Raw genomic sequence first — 6,592 nt, 5'->3', positions numbered from 1 at the left:
GCCAAAGTTAAAAAAGTGGAGTTTTAGTCAACCTATGCTTCAGTTCTATGAAGCACTTCTCACAATTATCACACCACTGAAACTTGACCTTTTTCTGAGTCAAGTTAGTGATCAGAGATGCTATGGATGAAAATCCTTCCACAAACGTTCTCTAATAAACCTCCAGACCCACGAACTTCTAATATCTGTAGGAGACATAGTTCTAAGACATTGTTTCACTACCTATGTTTTTTGAGAATCCACTTGGATCCCCTCTCTAGAAAAAATATCCCCAAGAAGAGTAACAGATTGCAACCAAAACTCACATTTATTAAAATAAGCGAATAAATAGAAACCTTTGAGAGTTTGTATAACAATCTTCAATATATTCGCATGTTCCTTATCATTCCTAGAGCAAATGAGGATATAAACAATAAAGACGAGAACGAATAAGTCTAAGTACAGCTTAAACACTTTGTTAATCAAATCCATGAAAGTTTTAGGAGTATTGGTTAGTCTAATTCACATAACTATGAATTCATAATTACAATATCGAGTTATGAAGTTTTTCTCGAAGTGTCACAATCAATGAATTTAACTTGATGATGACTCAATGTGAGTTCTATATTTGAGAAATGACTAGTGCTCTAAACTTGGTCAAACATGTCATCAATCCTGGGGATGTGATACTTATTATTGATTGTGACCTTATTCAACGACCATTAGTCAATGCACATTCTTAGGGAACAATCTTTATTTTGCATGAACAACACTAGTGTAACCCATGGAGAAATACTAGGTCTAACGCAACCCTTACCTATAAGGTCTTCCAACTGCACTTTCTATTTCATAAACTTAACTAGACCCATTTTGTATGGAGGAATAGTAAATGTTTAGGTATTTTGAAGTAGGTCAATTCTAATGTAAATTTCACTTACAAAAGTAACTCCGAGAAGATCTTCTAAAAATTCACTAACACTAGAACTAACTCAAGAATAGGGGTTTAAGAGATAGATTTCATAAGACGAACTAGATGATAGGCACAATATTAAGTGATCATTTTTCTGCCTTGAGTTAAGAAATTAATGGAGGCATAAGCGCTAATCTACTACCCTTCAATCTTATGATTTGTTCGTTTGGAAATTAAAAACAAAAACTCCTAGTTCTACAATCCATTAATGCATAACAAGAATGTAATAAATTCTTTCATAGAATGACATCGAAGTCTAACATTTCTAACTCTACAAGTATTCTAATGTCAATATGTGGGCGTTTGTGAGAAGGAAATTTGTGTGTACCTCTCAAGCTATACATATGTTATCTACTGTAGTAGAGACTGAGAAAAGTTCTGATGGAGTTTATGGAGTAACTTCAAATTGATCTTTTATATAAGGCGTTATAAAAGAGAGAGCAGCCATGTATCTAATAATGCCTAAACATCAAGTTCAATACTCCTAACATACCATTTAGTACATCAAGAGAATCCTCCTAATCCTAGTGATCCTGGAGAGCATACAACATGTTTTGGCGATGACCCCACCTGACCAAATAAGTACCCTACTGAGTCGAGCGACCTAATCGTGCTGCTCTAGTTGTTGACTCGGATCTACCATTATTACCTCCTTTACCCTGCTTAGAAGGACATTCCCTCAACCTCTTACTAGGTAAACCATATCAAAAACATAATTCCTTTCGTGTAAACTCTATCGGATGGTTCTTACCACACTAGATAGTTTGGTAGGTTTTGGGGGCTCACACGCTACATTGAGACAAAAAGCCTAATGCAATAACTTATTGGTCATTTCTGGACTTGGAGGAGGGAACATTGGTTGATGAAGGTGTTTTAGTTGACAATTTTTGTTTAAACATCGAGAGATTACATCCACTCCATTTTTCTTGATAATATTCATAGTTTCCTATCCTAGAATTCTTGTTCTTATTAGCTTGTTCCCTAGGTGTATCTCCCTCAATCTGTTGATCATAAGTCATAAGCCTAGAGATGTTCATGTTGTATATATAACATTTATGTTCTTGTTATCTTGTTCCTCCAATTTGTCCTCACCAAGTCGGACACTTCATAAATATACTTATTCATATACGAACTTGAATCATCAACCATGTGAGGTACATACCTTGAGAGTTTGGTTAACGTGGTCACTACTTTCATGCTACCTTTCATTAAAATCATAAATTCCTGAGCTTATGCCTCCCTTCGCTCTCTTTGAAAAAAAATGTCTAGAGAAGTCTCACTAAAGCAATGCCAAGTGATAGGAGCTACATCTGACCATGTTTTCGTTCAACTAAGTATACTAAATCCACATCCTTAAATTTGTAAAATTCTAAATCAAACCAATCATTCCCAGTTACCTGTGTCATCTCAAAGATCTTCTTGACTTCGTCTATGAAGTTTTGGGGATCCTAACCATAGTGGGATCCTAAGAACTCATGCGGATTCATTCTAACAAAATCTCGCACTCTAACTATAACTGACCCAAAATAGCATTTAAAGAAACTGGAACCGCCTAAATGTTATATTTGGCCACACTATGTTCCAACATCTCAATGACATTCTGGAACTCTACCTTGGAGACTTCTTGGTATGCACTGGAGAAGTTCCGTTTGCATTCTCGACATTTGCAAACCTGTCCTTAGATCTATTACAAGACATTCTCTGAAAGCGCATAAGAAAATATTTGCATGAGGAATTCGATAATACCTTACGCACGATAAGAAAAACAATATAATTGAAGGTTTACTAAAACACCTTATAGCCTCTCTCAATAGATGTAGTGCACTTCACAACTTTTCAAAAAGACTCTATTTAGTGTGGATTTTTCAGAAATCCTAGGAATCTTAAAACTAAGGCTTTGATATCAAGTTTTTCACGCCCCAAGCAACCTCTGAGACGAGTACACGATACCTAGGATCACATGTGACCGAAGCTAACATGTTGGCATAATCATGAACATACTAGATATAATAAAATTAAGCGGAAAACATGATGTAAATTTGAAATAATGGGGAATACCCATATACTTAACTGAATAAATGAAAACAAAGAGTTTGAAATACTAAACTTGATGTAGACTATGTCATAAATAAGACTCTTAACTTACTAGAAGTGTTGGGACATGCCCCACCTGAGTCTAGAAGAAAAACAACTAAAAGACTAAAAATATTGAAGATATCATGACTTTTGTCCTCGAAGAATGAGGACTCACCACTAATGTCTATAAACTTGAGATTGGGAACCATTCGAAGTATGATCTTACATTTGAGGACTTGAACCTACATGACGAGAAGATGTAGCGCAGCATATGCGTCACTATGATCTCCAGGATAGAGTAAACATGAAATTAGCATATAACTTAACAAGAAATAAAGCAATAGTATAATATGAACATAATATGGATTCTGAATATTGATGCTAACTAAATTTAATGACCAAATGATAACATGTTTAAGCTGAATACTGACTGTACAAAAAAAAGTTAATGTAATAGAATCTGACTGAACTGTGGGAGATGCTAATAACCAATATTAAAATCACATTAGCTAAATATGCAGTATGATGTATACACCCTATGAAGAGGACCCCATATTACTCGGCCAAAGGTATAGAAGCATGTTTACACGATCACTAAACTAATGCCTGCAGAGAGGGCTTCCAACCTAGATCGATCTTATTTTGGGGACTATATGGATGGCTACTCTAGGCCAACCCGGTATTATGTTACTCCCAATAGATTAAATGATTAAAGAATGCATTTCTGTATATACAATATAACTTAAAAAAGACTTGCAACCTGAGCATACGACATTATTATACTGGTAACTACACATTCAAAATCTATGACATGTTCATGTAAAATAACAGAAATATTTGGCCTAGCAACTGCAATTCAAGAACTAAAGAACTACATATATAAGGATATTAAGTTCATGAAATAAAAAAAGTAATTACATAATAATTTGATTTGAAACAATTGAATAACTTATTCATGAAAATATGTTGAAGTTCTATAAACCCTAGATCTAGTAAATAGTAGGGAATAAAAAATATGACTAAATTCTAATGACCTAATGGGTGAAAGGAACTTTCTAATCAAATCCCACATGCGTGGTGATGACTTCAATGGAGAAATATTTTGATTGCGAGTTTTAAAGTGAAGAAAACATTGTAGCGTTCTTGAACTATAGTTGTTCAACATTTTTCTCCTTTTCAAACTCTAACTTCTAATGTTTTTTATGAAAGATCTTACTTAGATATGTTATACATATGTTTCTAGGAAAACACTAACTAATGCCACGTAGTTTAGGATTAAAATGCATAGTGGAGGGTCTAACGAAAAAAGAAAACACCAAAAGACCCCAAACATAACTGTTGGCGGGATTGACCACAACCACTTTAACGGACCACGAAAGGACCATAGACTGGGAAGTGCATCATGGTATGTGATAAAGTGGCTACAGTTTCTAGGGTTCTTCTTTACGAGCTCTACCACGACAAATATGAGGGACCACGTACTGTGAATGTCCCCGTGGTCCTCACGTAGGCTGAGGTCTTGAGGCTTAGGTGTGGGGGTCTACTAGATGGTATTCACAGACTCCACCATGACCCGTTGTCAAGACCACGGACGTGAAGGCGCCCGTGGTCTTTAAATTGTTTGGGGGATACTACTCTTCACATGTGCCTCAATGGCCCATCATCAGTACCACAACTCATGAAGGGTTCCGAGGTTTGGTGAAAGTGCCTGCGTGATTTAAATTTACCACCATGGGTAGGCTTATGAACCATGGTCCCTAACAAGGTCTGTGAACCCTATCGTTGTTCATTGCTTCAAGTAAGTTTTCAACAACTATTCTCGCTTAGTTTTCAAAGTTTTATAGGTTGTAGAGGTTGATCAAAGTAAATAATCTACTACTTTAGATTGACAATTAGTTTTTGTCACTTCAAAGAAAATTTATTCACACTAAATAGAAGCTATTACAAGTGATATTGATGTCCAAACAACTTAAAAAAGCAAAAAGGAAATGACAAGAGTTGGAATTGATGCGCCGTGAGTTTGTTCAGTCAAAAAAATAATAGATTTGTGACACAAACAAATGGATACATATGATGTAAAAGATTCTGAAAATTCCGGGCCGCGTGTTTTGCATGTTGAAACCAAGGATGTAACTAAAAATTCGACACTGGTTGCACACAAAAATACTGCAAGTGATTGAAGCCCTTCACCGACTAGTCAAAATAATTCTCCTTGTAGAGAAAATGGTGTCACTAGAAATTTTCATAACAATGAGTAAAGGCAAGATATTAGTAATGCCTCAAGCGACCTATTATGCTGGAATAACTTTGATGCTTTGTGGAAGACTACTAGTAAGCAAGTAATGTTAATAACGAATGATAACCATTTGATGCAAGAAAAGCATATTACACCACCTATTTTCAATAGCAAATTAATTCCTAAAATTGTCATATTTGTGTCTAAATGTGTGATTGCAATGAAGAATGAGTCAAGGGCCTTAGTGTCAAATACAATTGATTTCTGCAAGGATTCTCTTGATGAAGATGGCGAAAATTTTGTTGATGAAGATGGGATAGATATGGTGTTCATATTTTTTTATAGAGTGGATAGAGAGGGCATTATATAACCAAGGCACCAAAGAAGACAAAAGAACAAAATTAAAAAGAATACACATTGAAGGAAACATAGTTGGGACGGTAAAATGACTAAAGATTTTTTCCAAGGCACCTACCAATGTGACATGCTACCATTGGGAACTATCTATACATTCAACATGATATAATAACTCCATAGAGAAAGTCTGAATTATGAAGTATTGTTGCATAGGTTTGAAGAAGACAAGAGAAAAATACTTTAAGTTACTTTTGATGAGTAATCAATCTTTTAAAATTCAACTTTCTCTTTAATTGACATATGTTTACATTATTTAAGCATTCTCATTTGTAATATCATCATGGAGTGTTTTACGAATTTTGTGGTGATCATAAACTAATTCGTTCTCTCTAGATTTTATTTTCTTCATGCTTGTTAGGTAGAAGACACAAGGTATTTCATTATGATTAGTAAGGTAAGACTTAGCCCCACTTGCCTAAACTTATCCCTGTTGATATTTTTTATGTTTAATAACAGGACAACTGACACTCTCTAGTGATAAATTTCCGGGAAAAGAATTACTCTTACTGGAGGAGCAGTCTCTTGAAAATTCCTAATACACGTGTATCGCTCACACTATAAATAGAATATGAGTTTATCTCTCCAGATGAATCTTGTGAATAAGTTGAATGGCTCTGAAAATTTTTGAAAGATACTTTTTAGGCCCAAATATTAGGCATCATTATGCACACACTTTGATAGTCAAGACGCAATACTTAGATTTAATGGAGACCCAAATGTCAATGCCCGAAGAAACTGACAATGGTATTGTAGATATAATATTCAAATCGAGTGACTACTATGGGGTAATGGCTGAGGAGTGTCGATAAATGATGATTTTAAAGTTTGTTTGAACAAGGTCTTACATATAACACATTCACTCAATCTTCGCTGAAAAGATATCTCTCAAAGGAGACGTCAAAATAGGAACATAT

This window comes from Solanum pennellii, chromosome 7 (genome assembly GCF_001406875.1).
Source record: "Solanum pennellii chromosome 7, SPENNV200".
Lineage (NCBI taxonomy): Eukaryota > Viridiplantae > Streptophyta > Magnoliopsida > Solanales > Solanaceae > Solanum > Solanum pennellii.
This window is presented reverse-complemented; position numbering follows the sequence as displayed.